We start from the raw sequence: 24,638 nt of genomic DNA on the forward strand, positions 1-24,638 counted from the left end.
TGTGAATGGCCTAAATTCTCCTATTAAGCGTACCCGGATATTAGAATATTTGCACCGTAAATCGATTTCCTGTGCCCTGATACAAGAGTCTCGCTTAAAACAATGCAATGTGGCACATTTTCAAAACAAGTATTACAAACTAGCAGACCTTCTCTTGTGCTAAGAGAATAAAACTAAGGGGGTGCTTATCTGAGTCGACAGGAAGTTACATTTAACTATTTAACATACCGGGAATTATGATGAAGGTAGATTTGTTTCTATACGCTGTAAAATACATAGTGACAGGTTAGCACTGGTCTCCATTTACTGCCCGAATGAAGCAGACAGTGCATTTTTCACGAATATTTCCAATATATTACTTGACCAGATGGATTATTCTTTAGTGATGGGTGGTGATTTAATGTTGTTTTGAATCCTGCACTGGATAAATCTCACCCTGATACTATATTTTTTTTTCTAAAAAGGGTGGAACGTCTGATGGGAGGACCTTTCAAATTTTGTAACAACACACCCTTATGGCACAACTTACATTTTTTATGTTTAAATTGGCTATTTGTTCAGCCCTCTTGGTCTACATTGGGCAGAAACACATGCGGTGACTTATATGATAACCAGGGACTCTGCTCACTTCAAGAACTAAGAACTAAGTTTTGTTTACCAGCATCATCATATTTTGTCTTTTTTCAGTTACCAGCTGAGTGTGTGTGTGTGTGTGTGTGTGTGTGTGTGCGCGCGCGTGTGCGTGCGTTTGAGTTTGAGACCAATGTTCTAGGTAGAGGGAAAATGGAGTTGAGGGCACAATTACTATAAATACTATAAATATATTATATGAATTTCAAGTACATTTTTAAGAGTACTTTCTTTTTCACTTGGGACGCCTAACGCTAGGAAAAATAAATTATGAATGCTTTTATGCCTTTTGCATGTGAATTTGTATAATCATGATAATGTTATTACAGATCAGTTTTTCACAATGAGGTTTCTGATCTCACTGTTTGTGTTGCTGCTGCTGGTTAATGGTGAGTTTTTTTTGCATGTCATTTATAACTGTGACCAAATATGTCTAGAATGACACTTTTAAATGTGTACTAACAAGATCATTATGCTTGAATTTTGTTTAAAAGGTGAAATAATCGATGGTGCAGTCATTCCACATACAGGTACAATCATTCTTCAATTTGTAGTCGACTTTATAATGAATTACAATCTTTGGTCACACTTTATACTTTGAAAGGTTTTTTTTGTTGTTGTTGTTTTTTTTTTCCAATCTGTGTTGCATTTTGTCCCCTGAATAAGAACAACAAAATGCACATCTATTCACAGATTTATTACTTTCATAGAGCCTTGAATTAACCCAGGTGAAAAAAAAGTGCAGTAAAATACATTTATTCAGTACACTTAGTACTCTTACAAAATGTAATTAAAGTGCTCTATTTTCGCACACTAATTTTGTGTTTAATGTACTAAAAAAATATTCTTTAGTATTTAAGATAATCTTAAGAACATCTAAGTGTACTCAACTGTGCTATTTTGGGACACTATAAGTATGAACTAATATGTGCTTTTAACATACAGTATTTTAGAATCATTGCATGTAAAGTAAAACATTTCAAAACATTTTTATTTTTGTTGTTTTAATTTTGATGATTAGAGCTTACAGCTCATGAAAGTCAAAAATCAGTATCTCAAAATATTAGAATATTTACATTTGAGTTTCAATAAATCATCCCTACAGTATAAATTCCGGGTATATCTTATTCTTTGAAATCACAATAATGGGGAAGACTGCTGACTCGGCAATGATCCAGAAGATGAACATTGACGCCCTCCACAAAGAGGATAAGTCACAGAGGGTCATTACTGAAAGGTGTGGCTGTTTACAGAGTGCTGTATCAAAGCATATTAAATGCCAAGTTGACTGGAAGGAAGAATTTGGGTAGGAAAAGGTGCACAAGCAACAGGGATGACTGCAAGCTTGAGAATACTGTCAAACAAAGCTGATTCAAACACTTGGGAGAGCTTCACAAGGAGTGGACTGAAGCTGGAGTCAGTGCATCAAGAGTCACCACGCTCAGATGTCTTCAGGAAAAGGGCTACCAAGCCACTTCTGAACCTGAGACAACGTCAGAAGCATCTTACCTGGGCTGTGGAGAAAAAGAACTGGACTGTTGCTCAGTGGTCCAAAGTCCTCTTTTCAGATGAAAGTAAATTTTACATTTCATTTGGAAATCAAGGTCCAAGAGTGGAGAGGCACAGAATCCATGTTGCTTGAAATCCAATGTGAAGTTTCCACAGTCTGTGATGATTTGGGCTGAAGACAGCTGAAGGCCACTGTCAAAGAAACCTGGGCTTCCATACCACCTCAACAGTGCCACAAACTGATCACCTCCATGCCACGCCGAATTGAGGCAGTAATTAAAGCAAAAGGAGCCCTATACCCAGTATTAAGTACATATACAGTAAAGGAACATACCTTTAGTATAAAAGGCAGCGAAATTCGCTTGAGCACCATCTTCTGATGACAGCGCTCTGCACAAGATGTTTAAACTAGCATCATAGAACGCACAGAGCACGTAGTCCGGGTAGCTGGTTAGAGCAGCAAGGACCAGGAACAGTCTAGTATGGCCCTCGAGCGATCTCTCCCCCTGCTCCAGCAGGAGGTATTCCGGCAGGAGAAGGAAACCATGGAACACAACAGGAAAAAAAGACACTGGGTAAAACAAGAAACAAAAACGGAGGGTAGACACACGGAGGTAACTGTTTAGGTCGGGTCTTCTGTCACACTTGGTCATTGTAGAGAGAACGCAGGAATCATGAGTATCACAAACCGTATTTATTGACAAAACACAGGGGAGATTCCAACAGGGAAACAGGAGAAAATGTACCAACACAACGAGTAGACCCGACAGGGGAGAAACACACAGACAGGAACTCAACTACACAGGATAATTTCTAAAACGAAGGTTAAGGAAACACTGAACAGAAACAGATCCATAATCCTAACATAATATTGAACTCTCAGTGGTATTTAGTATACTTTTGCAATTGCACTGAAGTACTACTGAAGTAGAAATATACTTTAAATTAGTGTATTTATAGTGTAGAACTTTTACAATTTTATTTAGCACAAAATTAAGAATGCTTTTTTAGTGCACTCAAGTATACTTTTTTCACCTGGGAAAGCAACTATTAAGCACTTTTGTAAAAGAAAATGTAGCATTCAGGTTTATGGTTTCCCACATGTGTTATTCGTGAACTCTGGAGGAGAGTCAGATGAAGCGTTAAATTCCATAATGTTACTTAACATTTAACTTAGTATTGTAACACATTGCTTTTAAAAGTAGCATTCCCCAACACAGCTTATACACAACATTGGCTACTGTGTAATGCCATTTTGAAAGTTTAAATACATAGAGTGAGATGTACTAGATGCAGTTTGCCTGAACCACCTACAATTTGACAACCAACAGACCATCCTTTCTTTTTATTATGTTCTGTTGGTTTCTCTTATGGCAGGGACACACCAAGCCGACTTCATAGAACTAGAGGCGACAAAAGCTGACGGTGTTGTCACCTTGCTTCGGCAGCATCTGGACCATAAAGCTGCGCTTGAACACACTGCACAGACTACAGCCAAACTAGCACATGTGTTCTGCACCTGCGTGAGAGGAATTAGCTGTCTATATCAGCAGCTATCAATAGTATATATTTGTCATTAAAAAAGGAGAAACTGAAACAAGGATTTTCATTTTCATCACTTTCGCTTTAATTCTCGTGCATGGACTCGTTCGCTAAAATGAACATCCAATCAGAGTTCTCACTCTCGCCGATGGCCAAGACGGCCTCGATGGCCCTGACACCTATTCAACATGTTGAATCAGGCAATCTTCTGCTGACATCTGGACCACATCAAACAACTAGCCCGACAGACGCTCGCCGACTGCCAACCGTTGGCTTGGTGTGTCCCGGCCTTTAGTTTATGTAGCCTCTGATGCCACTGATGCTTAACAATAGGTAGAGAAAGAGATAATTTGTTTATGTGATTGTCTTCACTCTATTTTCACAGAACCTACAAATTCCAGCTCAGATCCATGCTATAATTATAACACTCTCGATGACTATTGGAGAGACATACGACAAATCCCATATAAGTACTATGTACATGATGACACCCTTGTTGAATGGAGCGGCTGGTATCGGCTGTATTTGAATGGAGAAAGTGCCCAGATGTCTGAGTGGTGTGTGACTGTTGGATGTGGTGGTTACACTGGACTGTATCTCAACGGCTCTCATCCAACACTTGAGGATGGAGTGGTGACCTGTGAAGTTGTGGGAACATATAGGTACCAGTGTGGCAACTACAGATCCACATCCATCCAAGTAAAGGCCTGTCCAGGAGATTATTACGTCTATAAACTTGTCAAGCCAGACGTGTCGATTGACAGGCCTTCATACTGTGCAGGTACAGTTCTAGGATCTGTTTGCAAAACAACAATCTTTATCAAATTTATCGAAAGAAGAAAAGGTCCCACTTTATATTAGGTGGCCTTAATGTACTTACTTTGAAATTAATTATTTGGTACAATACACTTATTATGTACATACATGTTTTTACATTGTACTTATATTTAAAAAAAATACCTATATGTAATTACATCTGTAATTAATTTCTGTAATTACATGTATAATTACACCGTTGACCCATCCCTTACACCTTAACCCACCCTTAAACCTATCCAAACCACCAAACCTGTCCCTAACCTTACCCATATCCCACCTCAAAGCAGCAAAATTGGGTAACACTTTACAATAAGGTTCATTAGTTAAACATTAGTTAATGTATTAACTAACATGAACTAACCATGAGCAATACATTTGTGACTGTATTTACTAATCTTCGCTAACGTTAGTTAATAAAAATACAGATGTTCATTGTTAGTTCATGTTAGTTCACAGTGCATTAACTAATGTTAACAAGATTTTAATAATGTATTAGTAAATGTTGAAATTAACATTAACAAAGATTAATAAACCCTGTATAAGTGCAATTTATTATTAGTTAATGTTAACTAATGTAGTTAACTAATGAACCTTATTGTAAAGTGTTACCCAAAATTGTTTTGCAATACACTGTAAAAAAAAATCCTGTAAAAAAACGGCAAAAAGTCTGGCAGCAGAGTTTCCAGACGGATTCCGTTAAATTACAGAAAATATACATTTCACAAACATACATGCAAAAACTGTAAAATACAGAATAGACTTTACAGTCAAAATTAATTAAATTACAGTATATTACTGTTGATAATATGTTTTTAAACTATGGAAAAACTGACAAATTATGTCAAATTACAAAGAAAAACAACCGACTTTCAGGTTAATCTCTGTAAATTTGGGGTTTAAATTAGTTATTTTATAAAACTGCTCTGTCCATCTACAGTAATTTACTTTTAAATTAAAGTTTTTCCATGTACAATAACTAAGAAATATCTTTAAAACTTGCAATATGCACAAAAAGTTTGTATATTTACAGGATTAATCCTTCCTTTTACATAAGCAATCTCACAATTTCAACCAATCTCTGTTAATTAAAAGGTATTTAGCAGTTATTTTATGAAATGGCTGTCTACCTACAATCATTTTCTGTTAAAATAAAATTAAAATTAGCTACAATAACTAAGAAATATTGTATAAAAATGTAGTAAGTACAGAATACAAAGACAAATGTCTCTAGATATACATTTTAATTGCTCATTTTCCATAAGTATTATAATTTAAAATGTTTGTTGGACAGAGAAACAAGCATAGTACTTAGAAATACATAAAAATAGCAACATTACCAGCCAATTTCTGTAAAATTAATCTATTCTGTACTTGTGCATAATTTTAAAGGAACCTGCACATTTACGTCAAGTTACACGAAGAATAAAATGATAGAAAATACATACTTAATACATCATTTAGAACATTCAAAAATACCTATATTAAATGGAAATTGCTGTAAACCTTTATACATTTACATTTTATCCAACGCAACATACAAAGTCCCTTTTTTTTCATAAGCAGAAAGAGTTAGTATTAATGGGTCAAGTGTTCAAGAAAAGATGCATTTTTAGCCATTTCTTGAAAATGGGTGGAGTTAGGCAGTTTACGTCAACAGCAGGGAACAGTCAAAGTAAAGGTCCATGAAAGTGATTTTGTGTCTATGGGATGGCACCACAAGGCGTGATTCACTTGCAGAACGCAAGCTTCTGGAGGACACAGGTCTGAAGTAGTGAGTTTATGTATAGGGGTGCAGAGCCAGTGGTTGTTCTGCAGACAAACATCAGTACCTTCAATTTGATGCGAGCGGAAATTGGCAGCCAGTGCAAACTGATGAAGAGAGGTGTGACGTGTGCTCTATTCAGCTAGTTAAAGATCACTCTTGCTGCAGCATTCTGGATCAGCTGCAGAGGTCTGACAGTGCATGCTGGAAGGCCTGCCAAGAGAACATTACAACAGTCCAGTCTGGATAGAACAAAAGCTTGGACAAGGAGTTGTGTAGCATGCTCCAAAAGGAAGGAGAGGAAGGGCATGATCTTACTAATGTTGTACAGGGCATATCCACAGGATCAGGCAGTGCAATGTGGTTGGTGAAGTTTATACGTGTTGAGTTGGCTGCAAACATGAGCAGTTTGACATGGTTGAGTTGAAGGTCATTCATCATCCAGCAAGAAATTTCCATCCAGCAGGCTGAGATGCAAGCAGCAACCGTTGGAACATCCAGCTGGAATGAAAAGTAAAGATGCGTGTCATTAGGATAGCAATACTGTTGTCAGTAGCAGTGATATGAAAAGCCATATTACTGAATGACAGACCCATAGTCATGTCATGTACATGGAGAGGAGAAGTGTTCCAAGCACTGAGCCCTGAGGTACTCCAGAAGCTAGATGTTACGAATTGGACACCTCACCCCTCCACAACACCCTGAAGGACCTACCTGTGAGGGAAGACTTGAACCACTGGAGTGTAGTTCCTTAGACACCCTTACATGTTTTCATGATTTCTAGAAACCAGAACTTGTCCAAGCACCTTGGTTTAACTAAAAACTTTTGCTTTAGTTTAAAATGACAATGACTGTTGGCATAGTGCCAGAGATTTCACACATTACATAATGTAGATTTCTTTAAAAGTGCTTCTCCTCATACAATAAAATTCATCTTTTCATGCAGCTGTTTTACACTGATTTTGGTTTTAAATGGTCCTTGGTTTGTTTATTCACCCCTTACCACATAGGAACTGAAAATTATACACAAACAAGAACCGCTTGCACAACCCCCCCAAAAAACTGCTGCATGAAAAGAAAATAAAGAATATGTTGCATTATCATATGGCATGAGAACACTTGTCCATGCTGATTTCAGGTAAAAATAAATAAAATAAGTTAAAAGTTCACTGTTTCACACCTGGATTGCCATGCTCATCTGCTGTAGCTCTCCAGTCTTTCCACCCAACCTGAAACCACAATTAAAAAAAAAAAATAATAATAAATATTCAAATACTTTGTATTACATTCACACATTACAGTATATGTTCCACTGAGACAATGGTATGCAATGACAATTTAACATCAGACATTAGCCACGTTCAGCGTTTCAAAATGTCCCGCCATTTAATAGTTTCAAAACTTGGCGGGTAAGTTACTGCCATATGAGCAAAGAATTCATGCACTTGAACGGACTTTAATATGAATAACAAGTTTACTAAAGCTTGTTTTGAGGTCAACGGATCTTTCTTGCATTAAAACAAATTTGAAAGACGCGTGCTGCACATTAAGTATTTGTAGTATGAAAGACCTCAGTCGGTGATCGGTTGGCGTGATGTCCGCTGTGGTATCATCGAAATGTGCTGTAGTTATCGAAAAACAGTCTCAGTGAAAGAGCACGATATTTTCTCACACAGGTCCTAATGGATAGCCTGAAATTCAAATCATCCGCGCGCCCTTCCGTTACTGTCGATGAGTAGAGCAGCTGCAGCTGCACTGTGGGCGGGACTAAACGGAGAAGTTTTGGCGGCCGATTTGAAACTGCGTCATCACTTGTGCGCGCACACCATAGACTGTAAAAAACCTTTATTTGAGTAGGCAACATTATACTACTGCTTAGAATATTACATAATTTATTTTTCATTTCTTTGAATATAGTGTAAATGATTTCAAGTAAATAGGCAAGGGTACACTGTAACCTCACTGTTCATTTTTAATGCAGTGATTTATAATAAAGAATGCCCATAGATGCTGCTGCAATACTATACTTTTTGGCATGAAACTTTAAAAAAATCAAATGTTTCCCGAAGCATCAAAATAAAATTCTGTCGAAATAATTGGACAGTACACAGTGACTGACTGTTGATTTGTGGGTATACCTTTTTTTCCTATTTTTACAGGAAAAATCTGTAAAGATTATATAACATTTTATGTAAAATTATACATTACTCTGTAAAAATACAGAAAATGTCTTTTTAAAAGCTGAAAACTGTTGTAATACCAAAATACAAGCAATTATCTGTAAATACAATGGTAGAACTTTAAAATACAGCAAATATCTGTAAAATAACAGGTATTATATTGTATAATGGAAAAACTGGAAAATTCTGTAAAAAAATACAGACCATTAAATGTAAAATTACATTTATTTTTAACAGTGTACAATATGAACACAATAAGTACATTGTACTTATTTTTTGATGTAAGTACATCCTGTTAATTTAAGGCCACAGGGCTCTCAAGTCTCACGCATTTCAACCAGTTCACCCGCTCTCACGCGCACCTTGTATTTCTCACGCTGAGAAGAGATGACTTGTCCCGCTACAATTACTATACAATTAATAGATGAGGGAATACGGAGGTAAGTTTTCTGCCGAGTTCATAGCTCTCTCGACTCTCGAGTTATACAGAGTTAAATGCCACCTACCAGCCAATCAGAAATTAGGATGTTGTTGTTTCCATGTAAATTACGCGATTCTGCCGCGAGCGGGTTCGTTACTAAGCAACATGGATGCGCGCGCACATGGAGTGTAAGTTGGAAGAGAAAGATCCGATGAATGCTGTAGGTAACCCCTTTTTTTCCATTTTAAGATTCCTCTACGAAATCACTTGCCCGTGAAAAGATCGTGAGAGCTGATGTTGGGGATTATAGCCAAATTCATGCTAAAAGTATTATTGATGCAGACAAAAAAATTAAAAAAAAACCTCTCCAACTGCTTTAACCAGAAGCTTTAACTTAGCTTTGGCTTCCTGAAAGGAAAGTACTAGAGATGTTATAACAGCTGGTGAATCTGATAAAAGACAGACAAATTCATCCAAATAAAATAAATTGTTTTACATATTTAAAAAAGGATAAAAAATACAGAGGTAGGGGCTCCCATATAAAACACTGTGGTTTCCCCAAATTCAGATGCAGTGGGTTTTCCATGGTGGGTTTGAACAAAACCAAAACTAGAAACAGTTTGGCTCTGGGTGGAATGCTATTATCATGACAGTGCTTTATGTGGGAGTCCTCTACCTGTCATCAGGCATCAAAATGTGCAACAAACATTTACAACAGAAAAAAATAAACATAAGCTGAAATGTGTTCCCTCTCTCTCTCTCTCTCACACACACACACACACACACACACACACACACACAGTTTGACATACATGCTCAGGGTAAGTACTGTAATGTATGTGTGTACAGTATGTACATTGAGTACTGCTGTTCAGTTGGCTTGTTTGAGGCAAAATTTCTTTTTATTTTTGATACATTTGTATTTTTAAATACATAAATCTTTTTATTTTATAAGAATGAATTTGTCTTTCATCAGATTTAACAAATGTTATAACTTCTATCTGTGCTGGTCAATTATGAACAATAGGTAAAATTGAACTGCTAGCAAAAACTATCCCCCAAACAAACACTCGAAATCCCGGACGAGCCCATAATTGTGTTACGGCTGGCTCTTAAGTTGCATCACAAAAGAGGCAAACCACAAAATGTCACACAATAAACCAATTTATTTACAAAATAAGGAATTATTAAATAATCAAAACAAATATGTTGGGGGTGTAACGCACACATGGGTATTAATGTATGAAGGGAAATAAAAAAACAGGGAAAAGAAACACCTGAGAGAAAGAGCAGACTCAAAGGCACACCAGTCTTTTATCCGCTCCCATACTCCCCAAGGGTTGAATAATAATTACTTTCACCTGTTGTCCAGCCAGCATTTGCACTACATAGCAGAGCCAGCAGGGGGCAATAAGCAGGCGTAACACTTTTACCATCAAGTAACTTGTGCATTGATTTACTTACTTGCTTTTGACATATCCGACTGAACTACAAACTTTCCAGTGCTGTCTGTGACAAAGGGCTATTCGCTCGACAAAATCCACTCAGCATGCTTTCCTTATCAGCTCGCGCACATCAGCTGTACAGGCGTGAATATTGAACGTTTAACATTATATTAAATACATACATGTACTTCATAGACATCCTTAATCTCTAATAACTCCATTCTGCTCTCTGATGTCAGTGTTACTTTGTCTGGATACAGCACTGTTCACACGCTGTGTGGTATCGGAGCATTTTAATGAGTATGAGCAGAGGCGGACAGTAACGAAGTAAATTTACTTGAGTATTGTAAGTACACTTTTTGAGTATCTGTACTTTACTCGAGTATTATTTTTTCTGGAAACTTGCGACTTTAACTTCACTACATTTGAAAGACAAATATCGTACTTTTACTCAACTACATTTATATCAAGGTCCCCAAGTAGAAAGTCGTTATATGTAGCAGTTTTTACAGTGTGTGCATTTTCAGTTACACTTAACTCTTTTTTTCTGCGAAAATCCGGTCTGGGATCTGCCAGGACCTTCCTGTGTTGCCAAGTCTTACATTATTTCCAAGCCTGCAGTTTTACGCCTAGCTTTGAATGAACATTTGGCAGATATTTTTTACGCAAATCTGGCAACCTCGGGATCTTCCCCCACTAAACTAATGTAAATGTCCGCGCTACTGCACAGCTAAAAGCGCTCTAAAAAGGCATGTGTTAACTCATTAAAGCCCTTTGGAAAATTAACCATGTTTTTACTATAGTAACCATAACTATGGTATTTGCAGTAAAATCACAGTATCCACAAATTTACTATTATCTCACTATAGTAACCATAATTATGCTATTTGTAGTAACTTCAGTAACCACAAATTTACCATAGTTTCATTATAGTAAGTTTAATTTTTGTAGTTAAACTATGGCAATACAAATGGTAGGCTAATATATCTGTCAAAAATGACTGCCCTCACTTTACCATATATATATATATATATATATATATATATATATATATATATTAGTGCTGGGCAACGATTAATCATGATTAATCGCATCCAAAATAAAAGTTTTGTGTACATAATATATGTGTGTGTATTGTGTGTATTTATTATGTGTATATGAATACACACCCATGTATGTATATATTTAAGAAAAATGTGTTATGTTTATATATTAAATATATTTATATATCATATAAATTATATTAATAAATATATACATGTAAATACATGTAAATCTTTTCAAAATATATACTGTATGTGTGTCTTTATATACACATAATACATATACACAGTACACACAGATATATTATATAAACAAAAACTTTTATTTTGAATGCGATTAATCGCGATTAATCGTTGCCCAGCACTAATATATATACAATTTATACAACTTAGGCCTACTGGTAAATTGCTGCTAAAAATTGGTCAGGGAAGTACCGGTATATAAATCTGAACATTATTTTATTGTCAAAACACTGCACATAAATACATATATTTTTTTGCACAGAAATGATCAAAAAGTAGGCTAAATGAAAACTTTAGAACCTAAACTGGGAATCAATAAGAATTTAAATCAATAAGCAGAACCAGAATGGATAAAATTCAAACAATACCCAACACTAGCCACATGTTGTGAAGTTCACTGATTTCTGAGCATTTTATGAACACTGATCAGTTGATGGCAAAATTCAAAAAGACGGTTCTTTGGCGCAACCTGCACACCATGGCCATACTGAGAGAGTATGATCCAGTTTTCTGAAGAGACTAAAGGTTTGTTTTCTTTTCAATGTTTGCTTTGTTTGCCTAAAATGAACCATATCATAGACTTCAATATCTCTTTGAAAAAGAACTTTGTAACTTTTAAACAAGTATTCAAATGAGTTCAATATAGTTGTAGGAGAGTTAAATAAAAAATAAAGAATTATCTTCATTCAGTTGTTCCATTTCAGTATGTTTTGTAACATAAAAGCTCTTAATTCCAAAGATAATATAAGCTAATCAGTGTATTCAGTAGGTTGCATTAGTGGCATATGGTATTGTAAGTATACAACAATGCGACAATAAAACAATGCATTTACTTTTTACTTTTGATACTTAAGTACTTTTAAAAACATGTACTTCCGTACTTTCACTTAAGTAAAAATCTGTCTTTACAACTTTCACTTGTAGTGGAGTAGTATTTGACCAGTAGTATCTGTACTTTCACTCAAGTAAGGAAGTTGTGTACTTTGTCCGCCTCTGAGTATGAGTACAGGAGCGCAGTATCAGGCCCGGCGCATCCCTAATTTATATTCCAAACAGAATCAATACAATATTTACTGGTTTACTAACAGGTTTCCCAAACACCCTTACAACCTTGATCAGACAAATTAATCAGGTCTTTGTTAAACCAACTTTTACAGCTAGTCTCCAAATAATGACATTATATTGAATCAGAAGTTCTCATGTTGGCCGATCCTCAAACAAACAGCAGTGAATGTTCTGAAGGACAACAAATGACGTCTTTGATGACGTCCGAAGCCTCGTGGCCTGACTCATTCAGGAAGCGGTTCAAATCTTGTAAATTCACAGTCCTCTGCCCTGTTAAACCCAGCCACTTTCCAGTTTTAGACTAATAATATTGCCCCTCCTGCCTATTATGAGCAAAGACTTGATTTACACACATTTGATAGCCCCATTCATTTCAAGCCAATACGTTTATTACACAGTTATGTTAAATTATGTTATACAATCATATCAGGTCATATGTGATCTGTGATGCAATGTACTTTCAGAGAGCGCAAAAACAAACACGGGGCATTCAACCATGCCCACACCTTTGTAAACAACAGTGGAACAAATTCAAGAATAATAATAATATATAATAAAAATATATAAATATACGTCCCTATGGGAGTAACAGTAGGAGAAAGTTATTTTTTTAAATGTTAAAAATGAACTTTATATTTTTAGAAATTGTTTTAAAAAAGTGTCTTAAATTCACTTTAAAAATTAACTAAGATTTAAAAATTCAAATTTAATGACATTATATATGTTGTTTCAGAAAAGATGTTTGAAGGCATGTCACAACCAACCTGGTCTCATAAAAATACGTACCTCTGTGCACTTTTTGTGTGACAAATGTTCAAAAGCATCAGTTTTCAAATCTCCCAGCATATTAATATTGTTTTGAAGTCATAACATGATATTCTTCAAGTAATTGTGCAAAATTACACTTTATTAATCGAAACTCTATAAAATGTATGTGAAAAGGAATAAAAGGTGTCGGAGTTTTACTGCCTCTAGCGTTCATTTCTTTTGGAAACTGCAGTAATATGTACTTATTGGTACGTATTTCATGTCTCGCTAAAAAGTGCACCCAGGTATGTTTATGCCATGAGACCAGGTAGGTCACAAAACATCATTATTTCTTTTTAATGTAAAAGTTTTTACTGAAATATAGTATTTTTATTTTGTTCATGACAGTTGCTTTCAGCAGCATCAGCAGTGATCCCTGCTACGACTATGAGTCTCTGGATCGTCCCTGGAGAGCCAACAATGAAAGTGGAGATCACATTTGTGACGACTCTTTCTCCTGGAATGGCTGGTACCGGCTTTTCTACTATGGAATGAACATCCAGATGTCAGAGACCTGTGTTAGTTCATTCAGCTGTAACACAGACTATAATCTGTGGCTCAGTGGTCCTCACCCTCAGATAGAGGATGGAGTGGTGATCAGAGAGGTCTGTGCAGGGACTTATTGGGGCAGCTGCTGTGAATACAAGACAAACCCCATCAGAGTGAAAGCATGTCCAGGCAATTACTATGTCTATGAACTTGTGAATCCACAATTTGGTGTTCAGGATACTGCACAGGTGCAGAGTTTAACCACTTTTTAACAAAATCTTTCAAAACTTTTGAAATGATTTCAATCTTGTCTTAATTTCCCTTTTGTTTTGATGTTAACTAAAATGTCTTATTTAATTTTTTTTTTTTTTTAAATAAGACGTCAACACCATTTCACAGGTGGTTTCCTCTGTAAGTTCAGATAATATCACTGGATCCAGCATCACCTTAAGTAAGTTTTATATTTATGTTATTAAAGGTAATCACAAATCCCTGTAGCTCAAAAATAAATAAATAAATAAAATAACAGTATAGAATGGCCCTTTTATGCATGAACTTTTAGCACAGATTTTAGAATCTCAATCTTATGATTGTTACTGTGTATGACTGGTTCAGATTTACACTTGTGAAGTTGCTCATTGAAATATAACTGGTTTGTTTTAATCTCAATAACACAGATTATGACCCGTGCAATAACTACAACATACTCGACAACTACTGGAGAAGAATAGTCTATTGGTCTGTGCATGTATCCAAGTATGAACATGATGACACTCGTGTAGAGTGGGATGGCTGGTATCGACTCTTTATTAATGGATCAAGTGCTCAGATGCCCGAGTGGTGTTTTGATTACATGTCATGTGGAAGTTATAGTTGTCTACATCTTGGTGACTCTCATCCTCGGCTAGAAGATGGTGTTGTTACGCGTGAAATTTATGGCTCTCGCTATAATAAGTGCAGTTGCTACAGATCTGAACCAATCCAAGTCAAAGCTTGCCCTGGAAATTATTATGTCTACAAATTTACCAGACCAACTCTTTCAATTCCAGCTCCTGTATATTGTGCAGGTATTGTACATTTATTTCTCATTATATCTGGAATGCTGAGATTTTCATATTATTACCTTGAATCCATTTAATCTGCAGTATGTAATACTCTCTCTCTTCTTTTTCGTAATAGTATCATATTCCACCTTAAGTGTCGACCCCTGCTACAACTACACCAGTCTGGATGAGCCTGGGAGAGCTACCAATAGCTCTGTTCAAAGTAACAACTATGTCATATCTTATAATATGGAGTGGAATGGCTGGTACAGGCTGTTCTACAATGGTCAAAATGCTAAGATGCCAGAATCAAGTGTTAATGCTGGCATGTGTAGCACTTATGAGCCACTGTGGCTCAACGGCCCTCATCCACTGCTGGAAGATGGAGTGGTCACCCGTCAGGTCTGTGGCTCCGGATGGAGTAACTACTGTGATTACACATCCCACCCTATACGAGTCAAAGCCTGTCCTGGAAATTACTATGTTTATGAGTTTGTCAAGACACTATTTTTCTCAACTTACTGTACAGGTAGATAGATATAATCACATACAATTTGTTCATTAACTTATTAAGTATTATTGAAGTAAGTATTTATTTAGTATAAGTATTTTTGAAAATGAATGCCATTAACCGAAATGTTTCTTGTTTTTTTAAATCAGAGGTCGGAAGCCTTAATGAGACATCAATCACTGGTAAAGTACCAGTATACAGGACCATTTATGACACAAGGGAATACTAAATTATTAAAAGATCAGTAAGAATCACAGATTTGGCAGATGTGTTTGCCATTCATTTATGCACATGTATTGACATTGATCTGAGTCTATGATTGAACCCATTTGTACATAATTCAGGACAAATTTAGTTTATGCCCCTAATTTTTATTTGTTATTTTTTATTTAATTCATTCCTTGGTTCTCCTTCCTTCAGACCCCTGTGCTGAACTTAACTGCACAGACGATGAATGGTGTGGAGAGAAAAATGGTGTCTATGGCTGTTTGTGTAACGAGAATCGGACCAGACCAGATTCTTTTGGTGAAACAACAACAAAAATTAATTCGATTGTATTACAGACATTATTAATTCTGACAATATCTTCACTGTTTTTTTTTTTTTCTCAGATTTCTCAGAAACCTGTGAAAGCAGCACTGGCTCCTTGTCTGTGTCTCGCTGTCAGCTCTTTGAGGCTGGTTTTCCAGCTGACGTCTTACACCTCAATGATCCCAGCTGCAAAGGAATGGTCCAGAAAGGCAGAGTGGAATTCCATTTTGATAATGATGAACACATCTGTGGTACAAATCTTGTGGTAGGATATATTACAGTACATGCATGCTAACGAAATGCATATCATGTTAATGAATGTTTGGAATTTTTTTTTTTTACAATTTTGCCTTTGCAATTTCTAATGTTGATTCAAAAATACTGCTCTTGCAAGTTTTATATCTAAAGCGCTTTTGACAGCTTTTGATATCATTTTCATTCACAAATAGAAGTAAATGTATATGGATTTTTTTAATGGCCAATGCAGATAATTATGAGATCAGAGAGGCCGATGGCCAATATAAAGTCCATATTAGTATCACGCTAATCACTACGTTTGCAAGGTTAGTGAAATAAAACATTTGTAGATATTCAAAGACTTGTGAAAATGAAAGGCATAAATATCAGCCTTTGTGATATATCTGTTGACCACTATTCACAAGAGACTTAAGTCATATCCAATGATTTAGATATATTATGTGATACAAATAAGGAAACTTGCCTGTCTATGCAGTTGGAAGGTGTTTTTTTTTTTTTTTTTGTCTAACTAGAAGCCCCTGAAAGCCCCCCTGCCCTTTTTTAAAAATTTTTTTTTAAATCAATCAAAATCAAGTCCTCTCTTAAGGGACGTGCCCTTCTAACATTATTTCAACCAAGAAATCTCCTCCCCCCTCCCTACACAAAGGTATGGAAACCTAAACATCCATAACTCTGGTCTAAGGGCAGGGATACAAAAATACTGAAGTTAAATAAAAGCCCTGAAGCTGTCAGATGATGCTTTTGCTGAAAAAAAAAAAAAAAAGTAGTACAGGTAGCATTTTAGACACTGTTTTTGTACAAGCCACAATATAAAGCTAGTTGAAAATCTGTGAACTAGTGAGTGAAATAACATGATTGACATGTTCAAATAATATGTCTGTTGTCCACAGGCCAATGGCACCCACTTCATCTATAGTAACTTTATTCTGGGCACACCGAGGTCAGAAGGTCTCATCAGCAGAAAGAAAATCCTTAAGCTTCCTTTCAGCTGTGTTTATCCTCAAACACAAACACTTTCCATGAATGTGGAAATCAACCCACTGGAGAGGTGGAAATCTTTTAAGCAACAATTAAGAACAATTAACAACAGAATTAACAACAGTTAAGCAGTTTAAAAATTAGTGGTATGAAAATGATGTATCTTGAACATTTCAACAGCGTTGTGCACAAGACCCTCCCCTCTGGTGAAGGGAGATATCAGGTTCGGATGATTCCATATGAGGATGATGAGTTTACCCGGCCCTTCACTGGTAGAGTGGATGCAGAGCTCAACCAGAAGATGAATGTGGAAGTTCGTGTTGAGGGGGTTGACAGCCGCCAGTTTGCCTCAGTTATGGAGATGTGTTGGGCTACACCTGTGAATGATCCTGATTACAGTCTCCGCTGGGATCTCATCGTTAGAGAGTAAATCATTGCTTTTTGCTTAACTCACTGTAACATTTTTAAAAGCATTTTGATTTGCACACAGATAAATAAAACAATCCATATCACTTTTAGGATTGCACGAGATACGTTGTCTTTCAGAACTAATGCAAAAATGTGGTGAACAGGAAATCATTTTTGTATTGAATGTTTGAAATGAAAGAATTTGTCATAATTGATATTCTCAGGTGTGCCAATCCAAATGACGACACAGTGGAGTTGCTGCAGAACGGCGTCTCGACATCCAGCCATTTCTCCTTCGGGATGTTTATTTTCACTGCAAACTCCACTAAGCTTTACCTGCACTGTGCTGTTCACCTTTGCCTTCTGTCAATGAATCGCTGCTCAACGGTGAGATTATAATATGTCTTTTATACAACAGTAATGTTACATTTTAGAAAGTAGCTTTAGTACTGTAGTTGTGAAATAATTTTTCAGTGTGTTGAACAACAATGTAATTTATCAATTATATTAATCAGTGTGTCTGTCCATCTGTTTGTCTGTCTCTGTATATATAGTAAAAGTCTCCGTTTCTATAGTAAAATGTGCAATCCTAACAACCTGCGCACTTTCTACTAATACACTACTTTCTTTTTCTATTGGTCTCTGGAATTGTCAGTCTGCTGTCAACAAATCTGATTTCATTACTTCCATTATTACTCATTAAAGGCTAAACCTCATGGCCCTGACAGAGACCTGGAATCAAACCAGGATTTTCTTCTGCTGCTACACCTGCAGCACTCTCCAAAAATTTCTCCTTTTCCCACACCCTCCATTTGACTGGAAGAGGTGGAGGTACTGGTCTGCTCATCTCTAATAATTGGAAATTTATTCCTTTACCATCTCTGGGTATCAGCAGTTCCTTTGAATCACATTCGGTTACTATTACCTACCCTCTTTAAATCCATTTTGTAGTTGTTTATCGACCTCCAGGACCACTACGTAACTTTGTGGAAGAATTAGATGTGTTGCTCTCAACCTTTCCTGAGGATGGTACTCCCTAGTTATTCTTGGAGACTTTAACATCCACCTAGATAAACTTCAGGCTGCAGACTTCCACACTCTTCTTACTTCTTTTGATCTCAAGAGAGTGTTAACTACGGCTACTCTCAAATCAGGCAACCAACTGGACCTTATTTACACATGACACTGCTCCACTGATCATGTGCTGGTTACTCCACTGCACACCTCGGATCACTTCCTACTCACTCTTAACCTCAACATGATTCCTGACACAACACACACACCTCCACATGTCACTTATCGATGTAACTGACATACCTATCTGCAATGGTTTCATCTTTGCTTCCTCCCCTAAACGGTTATCATCTCTTGATGCTAACAGTGCTACTGATACTTTCTGTTCCGCTCTGACTTCTTGTTTAGACACTTTCTGCCCCTTATCTTCTAGGCAGCCCATACCTCCCCTTCTACTCCTTGGCTATCTGATGTTCTCTGCGAACATCGTTCTAAGCTCAGGGCTGCAGAAAGGGTATGACACAAATCACAAAATCCTACTGACCTTAATTAATATCGATCTCTCCTCTCTGACTTCTTTGCTAATGTCTCCACTGCTAAAAGGACATACTATCACGACAAAATTAACAATTCGCCTAACTCTCACATACTCTTTAAAACATTTTCCTCCCTCCTTTGTCCTCCCCCTCCTTCATCAACTCTAACAGCTGACGACTTTGCCACATTCTTCATTAATAAAATTACAAACCTCACAGCACAATTCTCCATACCACAAACTGTCAAACACATCTTACCAACAAACATACATTTGCTCACATCCTTCTCTCCATTCTCTGGGGCAGAAGTCTCTAAACTCATCCTTTCCAGTCATCCTACTACTTGTCCGCTTGATCCTATTCCATCTCATCTCCTTCAAGCCATTTCACTTGCAGTTGTACCTACACTCACTCACATCATTAACACATCCCTTCACACTGGAGTTTTTCCCTCAGCATTTAAACAGGCTCGTATAATCCACTCTTAACGCAACTCATTTAGGGAACTACCTTCTACCTTTCATTGCAAAACAACTTGAACGAGTTGTGTTCAACCAAGTCCCTGCCTTTCTCACACAGAACAACCTCCTGGACAGCAACCAATCTGGCTTCAGAAGTGGACACTCAACTGAAACGGCCTTTTTTTCTCAGTTGTTGAAGACCTAAGGCTTGCAAGAGTGGCTTCCAAGTCTTCATTACTTATCTTGCTGGATCCTCCTGTCAACCCTAATGGGAAAGGGCATCTCAGGAACCACACTCCAGTGGTTTGAGTCTTACCTCTCAAATAGGTCCTTCAAGTTATCTTGGATAACTTGTATCTAGCTACTGGGGTGCCTCAGGGCTCAGTTCTTGGATCACTTCTCTTCTCTGTCTACATGGCATCATAGGTTCTCTCATTCAGAAATATGGCTTTTCATATCACTGCTATGCTGATGAAACTCAGCTCTACCTCTCATTCCATCCTGATAATCCGACAATAGCTGCTCGCATCTCAGCATGTCTAACAGACATTTCTTGCTGGATGAAGGACCATCACCTTCAACTCAACCTGGCTAATATAGAACTGCTGGTGGTTTCAACAAGTGAACGTCTTGGTTACGTATGTAACCCTCGTTCCCTGAAGGAGGGAACGGAGCTGTCACGTCGGGTGACCTACGAATTGGGATCTCGTTTAGAGAGACCAATCCACTTCGAGTGTAAATAAACGAGCCAATGCACAGCGTGAGTATAAGTAGGCAGCAGGTGCAGCGCATATTCATACATACGTATCCGAGACGTTCCCTTTCAGTCGGTTACTCCGAGTCACGTCGGGTGACCGATGAATTGGGATCCCTACCAAAGGGCCACGGATACTGCCCCTTCCAGTGTCCTGTGGAAGCCTCCTGCGCCCCTACTTTTTGCCGTAGGTCAGGGCTCACCACAAGAAGACCAGTTACTGTTGCTATGGCACTACCCACTCAGTAAGACTGGATAACACTGGCTGCCCGGTTGAGCAAACCTGGAATGTGAATGGCACGAAGCGACCTCAGATGCTTCTGACTCCAGAGGAGAAGGTGGCGGGCACCAGTGCAGTTGGGGGCCCGTCAAAACCCCCGATACTGCAAGCCCGTCAAACGTGGCCCCCTAGCCAGTGGTGGAGGCATCCGTGTAAACCACAGCATACCCGGAGACATGTTCTAGGGGCACTCCTGCCCAGAGAAATGAGAGGTCTGACCACGGGGTGAAGGTTTGGTGGCAGGCCGGTGTGACTCGGACCTGGTGAGTGCCGCGTTGCCACGTCCAGCTTGGGACTCGGCCATGGAGCCAGTGTTGAAGCGGTCTCATATGAAGCAGCCCCAGCGGCGTGACTGCCGCTGCAGCTGCCATATGCCCCAGGAGCCTCTGAAAATGTTTCAGTGGGAACGCCGTCCTGCTTTTGAACGTATTCGAGCAGTTCAGCACCAGTTCAGCTGTAGCGCTGTACCACCAGCACGAGAGTCTTCCAAAGAGTGTGCTCAACTCATTGAATTCACTCGTCAGCAGAAGTCAGGAGCAGAATGATGTAACCGCTTGGCTCCGAAGCGAAAAGCTGAATATGCGCTGCACCTGCTGCCTACTTATACTCACGCTGTGATCAGTCGCAGCTGGATGCAATAATCACATGCCAATGTGCATTGGCTCGTTTAGTTACACTCAAAGTGGATTGGTCTCTCTAAGCGAGATCCTAATTCGTCGGTCACCCGACGTGACTCGGAGTGACCGACTGAAAGGGAATTGTATTTCTCAGACCACATTGCTAAAACTGCCCGGTCCTGCAGATTTGCTTTATATAACATTAGGAAGATCAGGCCCTTTCTTTCGGAACATGCAACACAACTCCTTGTTCAAGCTCTTGTTCTGTCCAGACTGGACTATTGCAGTGCTCTCTTGACAGGTCTTCCAACCAGTTCCATCAAACCTCTAAAATTAATACAAAATTCCGCTGCAAGATTCATCTTTAATGAGCCGGAAAGAATGCACGCCACACCGCTGTTCATCAATTTGCACCGGCTACCAATAGCTGCTCGCATTCAAATTTAAGGCATTAATATTTGCCTACAATACCACCACTGGCTCTGCACGCCTAAATGCATTACTTCAGACCTATGTGCCCTCTAGAAGCTTGCGTTCTGCAAGTGAACAATGCATTATTGTACCATCCCAAAGAGGCACAAAATCACTTTCACTGACTTTTTCATGAACTGTTCCCTCCTGGTGGAATGACCTGCCCAACTCAATCCGAGCAGCTGAGTCCGTAGCTATCTTCAAGAAATGGCTAAAAACACATCTCTTCCATCTTTATTTGATCCTCTAACTCTAGCACTCTCTATTCTAATTCTATTTTATCTATCTGTCTTCTTTGTATCTATCTGACCCTCTAACACTAGCTTTATTTCTTTTTTCTATTCTATCTACTTGTTTTCTTAAAAAAAAAAACGAAAAAAAAAACCTTGCTACGTGTACTGTGTTAGGCTAACCAAGAATTTTCATAGCGCTTGCATATTGTTGCTCTTTTGTCCCCAAACTTTAACTGATAAAATAATGTCATAAAATGTAAATTAAGGTTGATTTAGACGCACGCTCGGCGGTTTAGTGAATCACAACACACTGAGCCAGCTAACCAATCAGAGCCCATCACGTATTTCTGAGGAAGTAAGTAATCGAGGTGTTTGTCAGAGAAGGGACAGAGCGGTGTGGAATAAAGGTAAATTATATGAAAAATAATGCGTTTTTAAAAAAATGAAGCATGAACACATGTTAGACTGCACACCATAAACACAATCAAGCCTAGAAAAAAAGCAGTAAACCACCCCTTTAACTTTTTTCTTAAGTTAAAAAATAAGAAGAAAATGGCAGTTAAGAGGACATTTCTTCTTACGAATGTTTTGTGAATGCGGCCCCTGCTGTTTATAAACCCTAGTTAAGTAGGGTTGGTGTTAATGTCAAGGCTAAGCTGTTCTGAAGATTTTATTTACTCCTTTCTTTCATGTTTGTTCAGTGATATTTATCAGGGATTCACACAGCTGGATTTTCATTTTTCTCTTTTAGGACTGTAAATCTGAACACCAGCGGAGAGAGGGCAGGTCTCTGGACTTCCATGACAGTGCTTTCATATCCATGGGTCCTCTGATGTGGTCTAAAGGGAACAGGTGAATATTTCATTCAATTTAGTCACTAATTAAAGGTTTATAATTATTTCTACTGTGAATACATTACATTTAATTGCATTATATTCCCTGTTTACAGATAAGTGGGTCCCAGAGCAAGTGAAGGTATCTGAGACTTCTTATAGGTGTGGTTCTCTGATGCTGTTATTTGTTCCTCTGATGAGTGTCCTGACCCTCTTTTAGTATATTTTCGCTAAAACTTGTAGCATTTTACATGCATTAAATGCATTCTGATGCCACACTGGTTGTGGGTTTCTTAATGTTTCATAAAGTCATAGCTGTTATGTTGCATTTGTTTGTTTATTTACGAGCACCAAAAATAAGTGATTCAACAAACTGATCATTTGCATGAATTGCCATAAGACTACTTTAATCTTATTTTACTTTATCAATAGCAAAGACAATTCATGTTTATTTAAATCATGCAAAAGGATTAAAAGTTCATTCCTGTTCTATGATTCCTTTCAGTTCTGTTACTTGTTTAAAAAACGAATATGCTTATGTTGCAGTTCAAGGAAGTATTTCATCAGACCATCTTTAATCTTTTGAATTGGCAATGATATCCAACTGATTTGCATGATTGATTTGTGTCACATTTAAATTAATGTTCAGTTTAAACAATATTCCTAAGAAAATATGTTCGGCTTTAAACATTTCAGTTGGTGACTTAAAATAATATTTCTGGAATATTTCTGAATAAATTGTTCATTTTTATTTTAAAAGTACAGCACTGTCTTAATATTTTATCCAGTATAACAAGCCACATGACTGGGACATGATAAATAACTCATTTTAATGATTAAGCAAGGTTTCATAGTCTGCCTTTTGTAATCAGTTACTTTCAGGAATAGTAAAAACCATAAGTATTAGTGATTATTGTGATTGTTTTGCTCGTTTTCCATAAAGGTTGTGTAATATGCATGAGAAATGTGATTTCTGTTTTTAATTATAAAGGATCTGAAGAATGTTGCCACATTGTTTGAATCATTCTTTCTGAAAAGTTAAGATGGGGTTGAGGTTTAGTCGTTCCTCAAATAACAAAAGTTTTTCTTGTTTTGTTCAAATTTTATGATGATGTTTGCTGGGTAATGTATACATTGAATGTAAATATGTTCCTTCCAAATGTCTGATCAATTTTAGAGTGTGAGCTTTTATAGTTTAACCATATTTATTGAAAAACAGGTGAACGTTTATGTAATTGCTTAAAACATGATTATGCTACTAGTGGTCCCTAACTGGTTAAACTTAATGTGAGAGACATTTTGGCCTATTATATTATGGTGTATATTTATATATATTCAGTTATATTCAATCGCTATAACACGTTGTTGATCAAGGAGGTCATGATAATATGATACAACAGTTGATTTGCAATACACGGTATACAGTGCATGCATAATTATTAGTCAATATTCGGATCATATATATTTTCTAAGCACATTTTACCAATTCCAAACCATATAAATCTTAAGAAAATTACTCTTAAGATTGTGTATAATCATAGGCGATATGTGATTATTGAGGGCTGAATATGCCTTATATTCAGATATGCATAATTATCAGGCAGCTTGTTCTCTGAGACTCTGGAGACTCCAGGTAAGCTGAAGTTTTGGAAAATGGTGGCACTGGAGACTAAAGGCTTCCTGGTGGTTTCAAACTTAATTCTTTGCCTTCATTCTTGAATTGTTTTGCAGTTCATCTTTTCTTCTCAACCTGTT

The 24,638-nt window shown here is 37.4% G+C and overlaps 1 long non-coding RNA gene and 1 pseudogene across 2 annotated transcripts; one reads left to right on the top strand and one right to left on the bottom strand.

The window, feature by feature from the left end:
• Positions 1–5,743: 5,743 nt before the first annotated feature.
• Positions 5,744–8,344, bottom strand: LOC131530145 (uncharacterized). 2 transcript variants are annotated; one of them, XR_009268326.1, is made up of 4 exons: positions 7,833–8,344; positions 7,443–7,491; positions 6,581–6,763; positions 5,744–6,475 (listed from the first exon to the last, which is right to left on the bottom strand). It is a non-coding gene; the product is annotated as an uncharacterized LOC131530145 (long non-coding RNA). The 2 variants fall into 2 exon arrangements; XR_009268325.1 differs by having other exon boundaries at positions 5,744–6,763.
• Positions 8,345–12,049: 3,705 nt separating this feature from the next.
• On the top strand, positions 12,050–23,515 carry LOC131530138 (pancreatic secretory granule membrane major glycoprotein GP2-like; annotated as a pseudogene).
• Positions 23,516–24,638: the final 1,123 nt, after the last annotated feature.

Source organism: Onychostoma macrolepis, chromosome 22 (assembly GCF_012432095.1).
Source record: "Onychostoma macrolepis isolate SWU-2019 chromosome 22, ASM1243209v1, whole genome shotgun sequence".
Taxonomy (NCBI): Eukaryota; Metazoa; Chordata; class Actinopteri; order Cypriniformes; family Cyprinidae; genus Onychostoma; species Onychostoma macrolepis.